A 17,555-nucleotide genomic window follows, 5' to 3' on the forward strand; every position below is an offset into this window, starting at 1 on the left:
ACAGGAGCCCATACATTCTGCTGCCTCCAATAATATATACCTGACAGGAGCCCATACATTCTCCTGGCTCCAATAATATATACCTGACAGGAGCCCATAGATTCTGCTGCCTCCAATAATATATATCTAATATATACCTGACAGGAGCCCATAGATTCTGCTGCCTCCAATAATATATACCTAATATATACCGGACAGGAGCCCATACATTCTGCTGCCTCCAATAATTTATACCTGACAGGAGCCCATAGATTCTGCTGCCTCCAATAATATATACCTGACAGGAGCCCATACATTCTGCTGCCTCCAATAATATATACCTGACAGGAGCCCATACATTCTCCTGGCTCCAATAATATATACCTGACAGGAGCCCATAGATTCTGATGCCTCCAATAATATATACCTAATAAATACCTGACAGGAGCCCATACATTCTCCTACCTTCAATAATATATACCTGACAGGAGCCCATACATTCTGCTGCCTCCACTAATATATACCTGACAGGAGACAATACATTCTCCTGCCTCCAATAATATATACCTGACAGGAGCCCATAGATTCTGCTGCCTCCAATAATATATAACTGACAGGAGCCCATAGATTTTCCTGCCTCCAATAATATATACCTGACAGGGGCCCATACATTCTTCTGCCTCCAATAATATATACCTGACAGGAGCCCATAGATTCTGCTGCCTCCAATAATATAAACATGACAGGAGCCCATACATTCTCCTGCCTCCAATAATATATACCTGACAGGAGCCCATGCATTCTCCTGCCTCCAATAATATATACCTGACAGGAGCCCATACATTCTGCTGCCTCCAATAATATATATCTGACAGGAGCCCATACATTCTGCTGCCTCCAATAATATATACCTGACAGGAGCCCATAGATTCTGCTGCCTCCAATAATATATACCTGACAGGAGCCCATACATTCTCCTGTCTCCAATAATATATAACTGACAGGAGCCCATAGATTCTCCTGCCTCCAATAATATAAACATGACAGGAGCCCATACATTCTGCTGGCTCCATTAATATATACCTGACAGGAACCCATACATTCTGTTGCCTCCAATAATATATACCCGACAGGAGTCCATACATTCTGCTGCCTCCAATAATATATACCTGATAGGAGTCCATACATTCTGCTGCCTCCAATAATATATACCTGACAGTAGCCCGTACATTCTCCTGCCTCCAATAATATATACCTGACAGGAGCCCATACATTCTCCTGCCTCCAATAATATATACCTGACAGGAGCCCATAGATTCTGCTGCCTCCAATAATATATACCGGACAGGAGCCCATACATTCTGCTGCCTCCAATAATATATACCGGACAGGAGCCCATACATTCTCCTGCCTCCAATAATATATACCTGACAGGAGCCCATACATTCTGCTGCCTCCAATAATATATACCGGACAGGAGCCTATACATTCTCCTGCCTCCAATAATATATACCTGACAGGAGCCCATACATTCTGTTGCCTCCAATAATATATACCTGACAGGAGTCCATACATTCTGCTGCATCCAATAATATATACCTGACAGGAGCCCATACATTCTGCTGCATCCAATAATATATACCTGACAGGAGCCCATACATTCTGTTGCCTCCAATAATATATACCTGACAGGAGTCCATACATTGTGCTGCCTCCAATAATATATACCTGACACGAGCCCATATATTCTCCTGCCTCCAATAATATATACCTGACAGGAGCCCATACATTCTGCTGCCTCCAATAATATATACCGGACAGGAGCCCATACATTCTCCTGCCTCCAATAATATATACCTGACAGAAGCCCATAGATTCTGCTGCCTCCAATAATATATACCTGACAGGAGTCCATACATTCTCCTGCCTCCAATAATATATACCTGACAGGAGCCCATACATTCTGCTGACTCCAGTAATATATACCTGACAGGAGCCCATATATTCTCCTGCCTCCAATAAAATATACCTGACAGGAGCCCATACATTCTCCTGGCTCCAATAATATATACCTGACAGGAGCCCATACATTCTGCTGCCTCCAGTAATATATACCTGACAGGAGCCCATACATTCTGCTGCCTCCAGTAATATATACCTGACAGGAGTCCATACATTCTCCTGCCTCCAATAATATATACCTGACAGGAGCCCATACATTCTGCTGCCTTCAATAATATATAGCTGACAGGAGCCCATACATTCTGGGGCCTCCAATAATATATACCTCACAGGAGCCCATACATTCTCCTGCCTCCAATAATATATACCTGACAGGAGCCCATACATTCTCCTGCCTCCAATAATATATACCTGACAGGAGCCTATACATTCTGCTGCCTCCAATAATATATACCTGACAGGAGCCCATAGATAAAGCAGCCTCCAATAAAATATACCTGAGAGGAGGCCATACATTCTGCTGCCTCCAATAATACATACCTGACAGGAGTCGATACATTCTCCTGCCTCCAATAATATATACCTGACAGGAGCCCATAGATTCTGCTGCCTCCAATAATATATACCTGACAGGAGCCCATAGATTCTGCTGCCTCCAATAATATATACCTGACAGTAGCCCATAGATTCTGCTGCCTCCAATATTATATACCTGACAGGAGCCCATACATTCTCCAGCCTCCAATATTATATACCTGACAGGATCCCATAGATTCTCCTGCCTCCAATAATATATACCTGACAGGAGCCGATACATTCTCCTGCCTCGAATAATATATACCTGACAGGAGCCCATACATTCTCCTGTCTCCAATAATATATACCTGACAGGAGCCCACAGATTCTCCTGCCTCCAATAATATATACCTGACAGGAGCCCATACATTCTGCTGCCTCCAATAATATATACCTGGTAGGAGCCCATAGATCCTGCTGCCTCCAATAATATATACCTTACAGGAGCCCATAGATTCTGCTGCCTCCAATAATATATACCTGGTAGGAGCCCATAGATTCTCCTGCCTCCAATAATATATACCTGACAGGAGCCCATACATTATCCTACTTCCAATAATATATACCTGACAGGAGCACATTCAGTCTCCTGCCTCCAATAATATATACCTGACAGGAGCCCATACATTCTGCTGCCTCCAGTAATATATACCTGACAGGAGCCCATACATTCTGCTGCCTCCAATAATATATACCTGATAGGAGCCCATACATTCTGCTGCCTCCAATTATATATACCTGACAGGAGCCCATACATTCTGCTGCCTCCAATAATATATACCTGACAGGAGCCCATACATTCTCCTGCCTCCAATAATATATACCGGACAGGAGCCCATACATTCTGCGGACTCCAATAATATATACCTGACAGGAGTCCATAGATTCTCCTGCCTCCAAAAATATATATCTAATATATACCTGACAGGAGCCCATACATTCTGCTGCCTCCAATAATATATACCTGACAGGAGCACATACATTCTGCTGCCTGCAAAATAAATACCTGACAGAAGTCCATAGATTCTGCTGCCTCCAATAATATATATCTAATATATACCTGACAGGAGCCCATACATTCTGCTGCCTCCAATAATATATACCTGACAGGAGCCCATACATTCTGCTGCCTCCAATAATATATACCTGACAGGAGCCCATACATTCTGTTGCCTCCAATAATATATACCTGATAGGAGCCCATACATTCTGCTGCCTCCAATAATATATACCTGACAGGAGCCCATACATTCTGCTGCCTCCAATAATATATGACTAATATATACCTGACAGGAGCCCATACATTCTGCTGCCTCTGACGCGCCCCCTGGGCCTGTGTGGTGTAGCGTTGCGCACACGGGGAATACCCGGAGCCGGATCTGTTGGGGTTAGTAGTCCTCGTGGCGGTGACCCGGTCCGTGCCCAGGGTGTCAAACTAAGTGGCGATGTTTTAGTGGCAGATGTTATATTGTTCGACTACGCCACCCGTTGAATGCGGTTACGAAACCGCCGCTGCAGGGCAGACCGCTGAGGCCGGTGGTACAGTTGTGCAGCATGGGTAGTATAACCCCCAACGGGAGGGGTATGGCCTCAGGGCAGCGGACGTGGATGATGGGGATAGTAGAATTGCACGCAGGTACCAGGAACCACTCAGAGACGGTGCGGTGTAGTTCAGGGTCTTTACTGGTGGCAAAGGTAGACCCTCCCGGGAGTACTGGCTAGCGATCGGGGTCTGGTCAGTCCGTGAGCAGATAGGATCTCCCCCGGCCAGGCGGAGTTGTAGGCCTCCCCAACTAATTGTACTCTCCCTGGCTACCTTGCTAGAAGCGGGTAAAAGTAGCCCACGTCCCTGAGTGTACCGTGTGGTGCTCACCCGTATGGCCGGTGACTCGGGGCCTTCTGGTAGCCTCCGCTCAGGACGGTGGTGCTGGTCCCTTGCGTGTGACCGTGCCTTCGGGTTTCTTGGCCAGAGTACCTGAAATCCCCTGCCGGTCGGTTTCTGCTGCTGGGTATGGATCAGTCCCCACAGCCTCGGACTCCGTGTCCGGTGAGATCTCTTCAGTCAGGACCAGCTCTACAGCTTCCAGTCCCTGACCCCTTTTATCACTGCTCCCACAGAGCTCCTGATCTTGCTCTCCCTGTATCTGCTCCACTCCAGACCAGACTGTGTCTCTGTCTGGGACTCCTCTTCTTCTCCTTCTTTTCTAACCCCACCTCAGCCCCAGTTTATATAGGGGAAGTTCTTCCCCTCCCAGGACTGGGCAGGAGGTGTGGCATGCTTAGGGTTCCTGACCAGGAGACCTCCCACCTGCTCACAGACGTAATATTGCTATTACTGTGGTAACCAGACCCCTGGGGTTCCACATTCCCCCCTAGTAAAATTTAGTACTCCGGGACTAAACATATTTTTGAAAACATATAAACCTATAAAGAATGCTAACCAACCAAAGTAAATATAACCAAAAAAGGAGCCAAAAATGGAGAAGTGAAGCCAATATCCACAGAATATCGTGAAGGACACTGCTCACACTAATATAAAACAAAGGAATACCATAGATAGTAAAGCAGATAATAATATTTTATTAGGTAACAAACAATATTCCAAAATAGATAATTGTGGAAAATATATATAATTGTATATGGCTAAGATGGAAGGTACGTTAAGGGGTGAGCAAAAGCAAACCCCAACAAAGAGAGAGGAAGACTCAAACCCTCCTACAGACAGCAATCCGTCTAATGTGCCCAACTACAAGTCCTGGGGCTCATGCCCAAATTTCAGACTACACAGGGACACAAAAGAGTACAAAGACTAGATTACAGCAAGTAAACAGTGTGACTAGTCTGGTCAATCAAGTCAGATGAGTACAAAAAGTCACATGAACATCCCCATAATATGTGGTCACACGTTACCTTGAGTCATATTGAAAAATAAGGGTATGCGGTCTGCAGAACGGCATCAAACAGCGCGCCTCGACGCGCGTTTCACCTGAATGGCTTCGTCATTTTGAAAACATAACAGGGTATAAACAGGAACAATACAATAAGGAAAAACACGTTAAGGTGGTCACGGCGTGTCCGCAACCGGGTGCAATTTTTGAAGCAAAAAGGGTGTCCATTTCACCAAAGAACAGGGAGCCGTAACCAGGTAGGGGTCTGTCCTGCCCCGAGTCTTTAACAGTCTTTAGTCCGTTCCTGGGTTACGCTCCAAACATATATACAACAGAGTTTCGGTTAATCCACAAAAGACACCTATAAAATAACTGGAAAAACATAATTATTTACAAGCAACAGTAAACAGGTAAATACCAATAAGACAGTCTGAACACTTTAGATCCTCCAACGTACGGGCAACTGGCCTCTAGTGGCCCTAGTAGACCTACGGAGCTTACTGACCGGTCCTGAGCTACAGGGTGTAGGAGCTGTTAAAGGTAAGCTGGGCAGCTGTCTACGGACTCTTTGGCTCACTAGGGGCACGGCAGGCTCACTATAAGCAGAGGGTCGATTCTCCTGGTCTGCTTGTGTGGGGTCTTCTGCCTCCTGGACCGGCTGCTCTTCCAGCTCTACCTGTTTTTCCGTAGGCACTTGGGATGCTGGCTGGAGGAAGGTGAGGACGGGTACCACAACAGCGCCATTTACTTGTGTCCAAGACCGAGGGAAGTCTCCGAGTACAGTACTGACCGTCTCTTCCCTTTTCTCTGCGGGTCGAGGGTTTTCTTGATCTTCTTCAAGGTTTCGTAGCTGCTCGGGACACTTCTTCAGGTGATCTCGGGAGACAATGGCTGTGGTTTCTCCTCCATCCTTACTGATTGTGCAGATTTTTGGGTTTTCATGGCTTGATGGCAGTACGGTGTACGGGTCCTTCTCCCACTGGTCGTCCAACTTGTGGAGCCGTCTTTTCCTCTTCAAGACCTGCTCTCCAGGTACCAGGGGAACAGCGGGAGCATACTGGTTGTAAGTCTTCTCCTGTCTTTCTCTAGCTTGACAGAGACTTCGCTCAACGCTCTCCTGTACTTTCCGGTACTGCTGCTGCCTCTCTGTGTCCCAGTCTGCTTCTGGTGAAGTGTCCTCGGGTGTCAGGACTCCCATATCCAGATCAACAGGCAGCTTACCAGGTCTTGCTCTCATTAGGTAAGCCGGGGTACAGTTGGTAGAACCTACAGGGATGTGGTTGTATAGGTCCACCAGATCAGGCAGTTTCTCAGGCCACAGGCTGCGTTCTTCCAGGGCCAATGTTTTCAGAAGGTCTATCACCACCTGGTTCATCTTCTCGCAGAGTCCATTGGTTTGCGGATGATAGGGTGTTGTTCTTATCTTCCGGCAGCCATACAGAGTGCAGAACTCCTGGAAGACTTCCGCTTCAAAGGCAGGTCCTTGGTCCGTCAGCACCTGCTCTGGGTAACCGTGTGGACGGCAGAAGTGCTGCTGGAAGGCTCTAGCTGCTGTTTGAGCCGTTAAGTCCTTGACGGGGACTACAACCAAGAACCGGGAGTAGTGATCCACGATGGTTAACGCATAGACGTAGCCACTTCTGCTGGGGGTCAGTTTTACATGGTCCAAGGCTACCAGTTCCAACGGCTGCCTGGTGACGATGGACTGCAGAGGGGTCTTCTGGCTGGCACGGTCCTTCCTTCTTAGGTTGCATGGACCACAGTCTCTGCACCACCTCTCGATGGTTCCTCTCATGCCTACCCAGTGGAACCGCCCGCGCAGCAGGAACTCCAGCTTCTTCCATCCGAAGTGCCCAGCTCCGTCGTGGTATGCCTCTAGGACCATAGCCGCGTCTCTTCTTGGCACCACTACTTGCCAGATCAGTTCATGCGTCCGGGAGTTAACCATTCTGCGGCACAACTTCCCCTTGTAAAGGAACAGTCGACTCTTCTCAGCCCACAGTTGCTTGGTCTCCTCCGGAGCGTCTGGGTCAAGGCGGGCATCTGGCTGAGTCAGCATCTCCTTCACCAGTCGGACGGCGGGGTCACTGTCTTGCGTTTCCGCCCAGTTGTAATGAGGTAAAGGGTTGAACGTAGCGGATTGCTTACCCCTTACACGGTGGGAATACTGGGTAGTCCCATGACGGTGGAACGCGGGGAGTTCAACTTCTTCCAGTTCCTCTGGATCTTCCCCTACATCCAGTAGGTTTGGCATTCTGGACAAGGCATCCGCGTTGGTATTGGAGCGTCCTGCCCGGTATTTGATCGTGAACTCATAGTTGGACAGGCGGGCCATCCATCTCTGCTCCAGGGCACCGAGTCTTGCAGTGTCCAGGTGTGTCAACGGGTTGTTATCCGTGTACACGGTGAACCGGGAAGAGGCGAGGTAGTGCTTAAAGCGTTCGGTGACTGCCCACACCACTGCCAGGAACTCTAGCTTGAATGAGCTGTAATTCTCAGGGTTTCTTTCGGTGGGTCGCAGTTTTCGGCTGGCGTAAGCAATTACCCGTTCTCTCCCCTGCTGGATCTGGGACAGTACGGCTCCTAGCCCGATGTTACTTGAGGATAAAGGGCTGGCTGTAATCAGGGTACGCCAGGATTTCATCCCCCGTGAGGGCCATCTTCAGCTGGCGGAAGGACTCTTCTTCCAGCTTCTCCCATCTGAAGGGCGGCTTCTGGTTCTTGGCCTTCCTGGACTGGCCTATCAGGAGGTCCTGCATAGGAGCTGCCTTTTTGGTGAAACCTGGAATGAATCTTCGGTAGTAGCCTACCAACCCAAGGAACTGCCGCACTTCCTTTACGCTGGAAGGTCTTGGCCATTCCTTAATCGCGGTGATCTTATCAGGGTCGGGAGCCACTCCGTCAGCACTCACCACGTGTCCCAGGTACTGCACTTTTGGTTTTAGCAGGTGACACTTCGACGGTTTCACCTTCAGACCGTAGTTTGCCAGGGCTTCAAACACTTCCGCCAGGTGTTTCAGATGGTCCTCGTAGGTTTTGGAATAAACTATAACATCGTCCAGGTACAGCAGGACCGTCTCAAAGTTCCGGTGTCCCAGACAGCATTCCATCAATCGTTGGAAGGTTCCTGGTGCGTTGCAGAGTCCGAACGGCATGCAGGTAAACTCGCTAAGTCCCATCGGGGTGGTGAATGCGGTCTTCTCCCGGTCCGCCTCTGCTACAGGAACCTGCCAGTACCCGCTAGTGAGATCCAAAGTGGAGAAGAAGTTAGCAGATTTTAAAGCAGCCAAAGACTCCTCTATCCTTGGTAAGGGGTACGCATCTTTGTGTGTGATACGGTTGATTTTCCGGTAATCTACACACATTCTCATGGTGTTGTCTTTCTTTTTAACCAGGACTAGTGGAGATGCCCAGGGGCTACAGCTATCCCTGATTACCCCAGCCTCCTTCATGTCTCTAAGCATCCCCTTGGCGTGTTGGTAGCGTGCAGGGGGTACGGGACGATACCTCTCCTTTATGGGAGGATGGTCTCCCGTGGGGATGTGATGTTCCAGTCCCTTTACTCGCCCGAAGTCTAGCGGGTGTTTACTGAACACTCTCTCGTATTCCTGGATCACCCGGTAGACTCCCTGCTTTTGGTGAGCAGGTGTGGAGTCAGTACCCAAATGCAGTTGCTGACACCAGTCCTCCATTTGTTGCTTAGAGCCGTTACCTTCCTCTGGATGAGATGGAGGCAAGGGTTCCACGGACTGTACAGAATTTTGGTTGATGGTATACAATTTGGCTAGCGTAGCATACCGGGGCAGGTACACTTCCCTCTTCCCGATATTTATTATGCGAACGGGCACCCTCCCATGGCGTACATCAACCACCCCCGTGTCGTCAAAATGGTGGGCCTACTGTCTGAGTAGACTGGTTCCACCATTGCCTGGTAATCTCTACCTCTCAGACCAATAGCTGCCCGGCACCAAATCATCATTTCACTTTTCGGGGGCATGGCAATAGGGAAAGGGTCACACATTCTCACGCTACCAATCTCACCACCGGAGAGTTCCACCTGTTGCCGTCGCATCAGTGCCCGGATCTCTTTTTGGAGCACTCGCTGCTGGCCGGAGCTGGCGTTCTTGGCAACCTGCTGTAAAATGAGAATCACCTCTGCAAGACAATTTTCAATCACATTAGTTCCTAGAGTTATCTTTGGGTGACTCTCGCGCTTGTCAATGTCCACAATGATCAGTCCCTGTGCTGCCAGTTCAACTTTACCGATTTTAATGGTCATCTCTTTAAATCCGATCTGTGGCACGGGCTGACCATTGCTGGCGATGATACTCAAGTCGTCGTCTGGGTAGCGGGTTATATCCGAGTCATTCCAGTACTGCTTGAAGAGTACGTACGGGATGGTGGTGACCTGTGACCCAGTGTCAAGTAGGGCACTCATAGGAATGCCATCCAGTACCACAGGCAAGACTGGACGTCCTCCCACGTATTTGTCACGCCAGTTCTATGGGCCTGGTGATCTTATTCCTAGGGGTTGGCCCTCTACCCCAGGTTGTGCCGGTTTAAAGGACAGTACCTTGCCATATGTCCGGGTTGATTGCAGCGGCGGCAGATGGGTTGTCCGTCCTCGTTGTATCGGTCGCTAGGTCTTCCTCTGGTCGGTGGGGTCCTCCTTGGTCGGCGCCACGGGATATCCTCTGGTCCGGATGCCAGCTGGATCTTCCCTGGAGTAGAAACCTGTAAAGACTGCACAGTTCGGGTTAGCGCGGCAACGCTTTTAGTTAGCTCTTGGACCTGATGGTGCAGGTCTGTAGCCGGGTCATTGTTTAAAGCCTGCGCATCAGCTCCCACAGGCCCTACCGACAAGGGCGCCGTCTCCTGGTGGTAATTGGTAGCAGGGCGTCTGTGGGTCACAGCGCCACCTGGTGCCGGTTCTCGGAGCACCCGGATGGCTCTGTCCTTGAACTGTGCAAAGTCCAGATGAGGGTCCTGTAAGGCCATTGCCCCCAGCTGGGTTCGGTGGGCATTGCAATGTAGACCCTCTATAAATTGTTCAGTCAACAGCTTGTCCTCGTTTCCCACGCCGTCAGGGTCAGCCTGCTTAATGGCTCTCAGGGCCTCTTGTAGGTTTAGTGCATAGTCCCTTATATTCTCATGTGCTCGCTGCTTGCACCCGTAGAATCTAAGCTTGATCTCGGCTGAGGTACGGGTATCAAAGGTGTCCTTCAGCCGGGCTAGTATCTCTGCGACAGTCCTCCTCCTCCCAAGTGGCCAGGACTTTACCTCCCTTTGGGCTGCCCCTGTTAATTGAGCCACCAGGATGCTCACTTTTTGCTCTTCTGTGAGGGGGTACACCTGGAAGAGGCTATCCAGCCTTTCTCTGAAGTCATTTAGGGTATGTGACTCCCCTGAGTACTGGGGTAGCCAGGCTGCCCCCGGGATATAGGGCATGGTGAAAGGCATGACCGCAGCAGCGGTGGCGCTGGCGGTGGCTGTGGCAGTGAAGCTCTCCTCCGTATCCGACATCCTCCTCCCCCCCTAGTGGACCGTGGCCTACCTTGCGATGATCCTCTTCCGTAGGCCGCGGCTCCGAAGTGGATCGTCAGGGTTGAGGACCTTCCGTCGCGCTCCTGTGACGTCGGCGTCTGCTGGGCTCCTTCCAGGACCTTACGCAACGTCCGGACGTAAGGCGGGGCTTCAGTTCTCGCGCGCTTTCGGAGTCCACGCCCCTCTTCTTCCCGCGCGGCGTCCTCAAGATGGCGTCCAATGGCGGGAACACTCCACGGATGGCGGGAAGAAGGCAAAAGATGGTGTCGGATGGCGGGAAAACTCCACGGATGGCGGGAAGAAGGCAAAAGATGGCGTCGGATGGCGGGAAAACTCCACGGATGGCGGGAATCTTCACCACAGGTAAGTTTAACAGTCTTTTCCAGGCACGCAGTACCCGGTGGTTGCGGGCATGGAATACTGCCGACTACGCCAAAAGTTGATGCGCCCCCTGGGCCTGTGTGGTGTAGCGTTGCGCACGCGGGGAATACCCGGAGCCGGATCTGTTGGGGTTAGTAGTCCTCGTGGCGGTGACCCAGTCCGTGCCCAGGGTGTCAAACTAAGTGGCGATGTTTTAGTGGCAGATGTTATATTGTTCGACTACGCCACCCGTTGAATGCGGTTACGAAACCGCCGCTGCAGGGCAGACCGCTGAGGCCGGTGGTACAGTTGTGCAGCATGGGTAGTATAACCCCCAACGGGAGGGGTATGGCCTCAGGGCAGCGGACGTGGATGATGGGGATAGTAGAATTGCACGCAGGTACCAGGAACCACTCAGAGACGGTGCGGTGTAGTTCAGGGTCTTTACTGGTGGCAAAGGTAGACCCTCCCGGGAGTACTGGCTAGCGATCGGGGTCTGGTCAGTCCGTGAGCAGATAGGATCTCCCCCGGCCAGGCGGAGTTGTAGGCCTCCCCAACTAATTGTACTCTCCCTGGCTACCTTGCTAGAAGCGGGTAAAAGTAGCCCACGTCCCTGAGTGTACCGTGTGGTGCTCACCCGTATGGCCGGTGACTCGGGGCCTTCTGGTAGCCTCCGCTCAGGACGGTGGTGCTGGTCCCTTGCGTGTGACCGTGCCTTCGGGTTTCTTGGCCAGAGGACCTGAAATCCCCTGCCGGTCGGTTTCTGCTGCTGGGTATGGATCAGTCCCCACAGCCTCGGACTCCGTGTCCGGTGAGATCTCTTCAGTCAGGACCAGCTCTACAGCTTCCAGTCCCTGACCCCTTTTATCACTGCTCCCACAGAGCTCCTGATCTTGCTCTCCCTGTATCTGCTCCACTCCAGACCAGACTGTGTCTCTGTCTGGGACTCCTCTTCTTCTCCTTCTTTTCTAACCCCACCTCAGCCCCAGTTTATATAGGGGAAGTTCTTCCCCTCCCAGGACTGGGCAGGAGGTGTGGCATGCTTAGGGTTCCTGACCAGGAGACCTCCCACCTGCTCACAGACGTAATATTACTATTACTGTGGTAACCAAACCCCTGGGGTTCCACACCTCCAATAATATATACCGGACAGGAGCGCAAACATTCTGCGGACTCCAATAATATATACCTGACAGGAGTCCATAGATTCTCCTGCCTCCAATAATATATACCTGACAGGAGCCCATACATTCTGCTGCCTCCAATAATATATACCTAAAATACACCTGACAGGAGCCCATACATTCTGCTGCATCCAATAATATATACCTGACAGGAGCCCATACATTCTCCTGCCTCCAATAATATATACCTGACAGGAGCACATACATTCTGCTGCCTGCAAAAATAAATACCTGACAGAAGTCCATAGATTCTGATGCCTCCAATAATATATACCTAATATATACCGGACAGGAGCCCATACATTCTGCTGCATCCAATAATATATACCTGACAGGAGCCCATACATTCTACTGCCTCCAATAATATATACCTGACAGGAGCCCATAGATTCTGCTGCCTCCAATAATATATACCTAATATATACCGGACAGGAACCCATACATTCTGCTGCCTCCAATAATATATACCTGACAGGAGCCCATACATTCTCCTGCCTCCAATAATATATACCTGACAGGAGCCCATACATTCTGCTGCCTCCAATAATACATACCTGACAGGAGCCCATACATTCTCCTGCCTCCAATAATATATACCTGACAGGTGCCCACAGATTCTGCTGCCTCCAATAATATAAACATGACAGGAGCCCATACATTCTCCTACCTTCAATAATATATACCTGACAGGATCCCATACATTCTCCTGCCTCCAATAATATATACCTGACAGGAGCCCATAGATTCTCCTGCCTCCAATAATATATACCTGACAGGAGCCCATACATTCTCCTGCCTCCAATAATATATACCTGACAGGAGCCCATACATTCTCCTGCCTCCAATAATATATACCTGACAGGAGCCCATACATTCTGCTGCCTCCAATAATACATACCTGACAGGAGCCCATACATTCTCCTGCCTCCAATAATATATACCTGACAGGTGCCCACAGATTCTGCTGCCTCCAATAATATAAACATGACAGGAGCCCATACATTCTCCTACCTTCAATAATATATACCTGACAGGATCCCATACATTCTCCTGCCTCCAATAATATATACCTGACAGGAGCCCATAGATTCTGCTGCCTCCAATAATATAAACATGACAGGAGCCCATACATTCTCCTGCCTTCAATAATATATACCTGACAGGAGCCCATAGATTCTGCTGCCTCCAATAATATATACCTGACAGGAGCCCATACATTCTCCTGCCTCCAATAATATATACCTGACAGGAGCCCATAGATTCTGCTGCCTCCAATAATATATACCTGACAGGAGCCCATACATTCTCCTGCCTCCAATAATATAAACATGACAGGAGCCCATACATTCTGCTGGCTCCAATAATATATACCTGACAGGAGCCCATACATTCTCCTGCCTCCAATTATATATACCTGACAGGAGCCCATACATTCTGCTGCCTCCAATAATATATACCTGACAGGAGCCCATGCATTCTCCTGCCTCCAATAATATATACCTGACAGAAGCCCATACATTCTGCTGCCTCCAATAATATATACCTGACAGGAGCCCATACATTCTGCTGCCTCCAATAATATATACCTGACAGGAGCACATACATTCTCCTGCCTCCAAAAATATATACCTGACAGGAGCCTATACATTCTGCTGCCTCCAATAATATATACCTGACAGGAGCCCATAGATTCTGCTGTATCCAATAATATATACCTGACAGGAGCCCATACATTCTCCTGCGTCCAGTAATTTATACCTGACAGGAGCCCATACATTCTCCTGCCTCCAATAATATATACCTGACAGGAGCCCATACATTCTCCTGCCTCCAATAATATATACCTGACAGGAGCCCATAGATTCTCCTGCCTCCATTAATATAAACATGACAGGAGCCCATACATTCTGCTGCCTCCAATAATATATACCTGACAGGAGCCCATACATTCTCCTGCCTACAATAATATATACCTGACAGGAGTCCATACATTCTGCTGCCTCCAATAATATATACCTGACAGGAGCCCATACATTCTCCTGCCTCCAATAATATATACCTGACAGGAGCCCATACATTCTGCTGCCTCCAATAATATATACCTGACAGGAGTCCATACATTCTCCTGCCTCCAATAATATATACCTGAAAGGAGTCCATACATTCTCCTGCCTCCATTAATATATACCTGAAAGGAGTCCATACATTCTCCTGCCTCCAATAATATATACCTGAAAGGAGCCCATACATTCTGCTGGCTCCAATAATATATACCTGACAGGAGCCCATAGATTCTGCTGCCTCCAATAATATATACCTGACAGGAGCCCATACATTCTGCTGCCTCCAATAATATATACCTGATAGGAGCCCATACATTCTGCTGCCTCCAATAATATATACCTGACAGGAGCCCATAGATTCTGCTGCCTTCAATAATATATACCTGACAGGAGTCGATACATTCTCCTGCCTCCAATAATATATACCTGACAGGAGCCCATAGATTCTGCTGCCTCCAATAATATATACCTGACAGGAGTCGATACATTCTCCTGCTTCCAATAATATATACCTGACAGGAGCCCATAGATTCTGCTGCCTCCAATAATATATACCTGACAGGAGCCCATAGATTCTGCTTCCTCCAATAATATATTCCTGACAGGAGCCCATAGATTCTGCTGCCTCCAATAATATATACCTGACAGGAGCCCATACATTCTCCTGCCTCCAATAATATATACCTGACAGGAGCCCACACATTCTGCGGCCTCCAATAATATATACCTGACAGGAGCCCATACACTCTTCTGCCTCCAATAATATATACCTAACAGGAACCCATACATTCTGCTGCCTTCAATAATATATACCTGACAGGAGCCCATAAATTCTGCTGCCTCCAATAATATATACCTGACAGGAGCCCATACATTCTGCTGCCTCCAATAATATATACCTGACAGGAGCCCATACATTCTGTTACCTCCAATAATATATACCTGACAGGAGCCCATACATTCTCCTGCCTCCAATAATATATACCTGACAGGAGCCCATACATTCTCCTGCCTCCAATAATATATACCTGACAGGAGCCCATACATTCTACTGCCTCCAATAATATATACCTGACAGGAGCCCATACATTCTCCTGCCTCCAATAATATATACCTGACAGGAGCCCATAGATTTTGCTGCCTCCAATAATATATACCTGACAGGAGCCCATACATTCTCCTGCCTCCAATAATATATACCTGACAGGAGCCCATACATTCTCCTGCCTCCAATAATATATACCTGACAGGAGCTCATACATTCTGCTGCCTCCAATAATATATACCTGACAGGAGCCCATACATTATACTGCTTCCAATAATATATACCTGACAGGAGCCCATACATTCTCCTGCCTCCAATATTATATACCTGACAGGAGCCCATACATTCTGCTGCCTTCAATAATATATAGCTGACAGGAGCCCATACATTCTGGGGCCTCCAATAATATATACCTGACAGGAGCCCATACATTCTCCTGCCTCCAATAATGTATACCTGACAGGAGCCCATACATTCTCCTGCCTCCAATAATATATACCTGACAGGAGCCCATACATTCTGCTGCCTCCAATAATATATACCTGACAGGAGCCCATAGATAAAGCAGCCTCCAATAAAATATACCTGAGAGGAGCCCATACATTCTGCTGCCTCCAATAATATATACCTGACAGGAGTCGATACATTCTACTGCCTCCAATAATATATACCTGACAGGAGCCCATAGATTCTGCTGCCTCCAATAATATATACCTGACAGGAGCCCATAGATTCTCCAGCCTCCAATAATATATACCTGACAGGATCCCATAGATTCTCCTGCCTCCAATAATATATACCTGACAGGAGCCCATACATTCTCCTGCCTCGAATAATATATACCTGACAGGAGCCCATACATTCTCCTGTCTCCAATAATATATACCTGACAGGAGCCCACAGATTCTCCTGCCTCCAATAATATATACCTGACAGGAGCCCATACATTCTGCTGCCTCCAATAATATATACCTGGTAGGAGCCCATAGATCCTGCTGCCTCCAATAATATATACCTTACAGGAGCCCATAGATTCTGCTGCCTCCAATAATATATACCTGGTAGGAGCCCATAGATTCTCCTGCCTCCAATAATATATACCTGACAGGAGCCCATACATTATCCTGCTTCCAATAATATATACCTGACAGGAGCCCATACATTCTCCTGCCTCCAATAATATATACCTGACAGGAGCCCATACATTCTGCTGCCTCCAGTAATATATACCTGACAGGAGCCCATACATTCTGCTGCCTCCAATAATATATACCTGATAGGAGCCCATACATTCTGCTGCCTCCAATTATATATACCTGACAGGAGCCCATACATTCTGCTGCCTCCAATAATATATACCTGACAGGAGCCCATACATTCTCCTGCCTCCAATAATATATACCGGACAGGAGCCCATACATTCTGCGGACTCCAATAATATATACCTGACAGGAGTCCATAGATTCTCCTGCCTCCAATAATATATATCTAATATATACCTGACAGGAGCCCATACATTCTGCTGCCTCCAATAATATATACCTGACAGGAGCACATACATTCTGCTGCCTGCAAAATAAATACCTGACAGAAGTCCATAGATTCTGCTGCCTCCAATAATATATATCTAATTTATACCTGACAGGAGCCCATACATTCTGCTGCCTCCAATAATATATACCTGACAGGAGCCCATACATTCTGCTGCCTCCAATAATATATACCTGACAGGAGCCCATACATTCTGTTACCTCCAATAATATATACCTAACAGGAGCCCATACATTCTCCTGCCTCCAATAATATATACCTGACAGGAGCCCATACATTCTCCTGCCTCCAATAATATATACCTGACAGGAGCCCATACATTCTGCTGCCTCCAATAATATATACCTGACAGGAGCCCATACATTCTCCTGCCTCCAATAATATATACCTGACAGGAGCCCAT

The sequence above is a fragment of the Phyllobates terribilis genome, unplaced genomic scaffold, assembly GCF_046119375.1.
Source record: "Phyllobates terribilis strain yellow unplaced genomic scaffold, ASM4611937v1 Scaffold_3__8_contigs__length_932513732, whole genome shotgun sequence".
Classification (NCBI taxonomy): Eukaryota; Metazoa; Chordata; class Amphibia; order Anura; family Dendrobatidae; genus Phyllobates; species Phyllobates terribilis.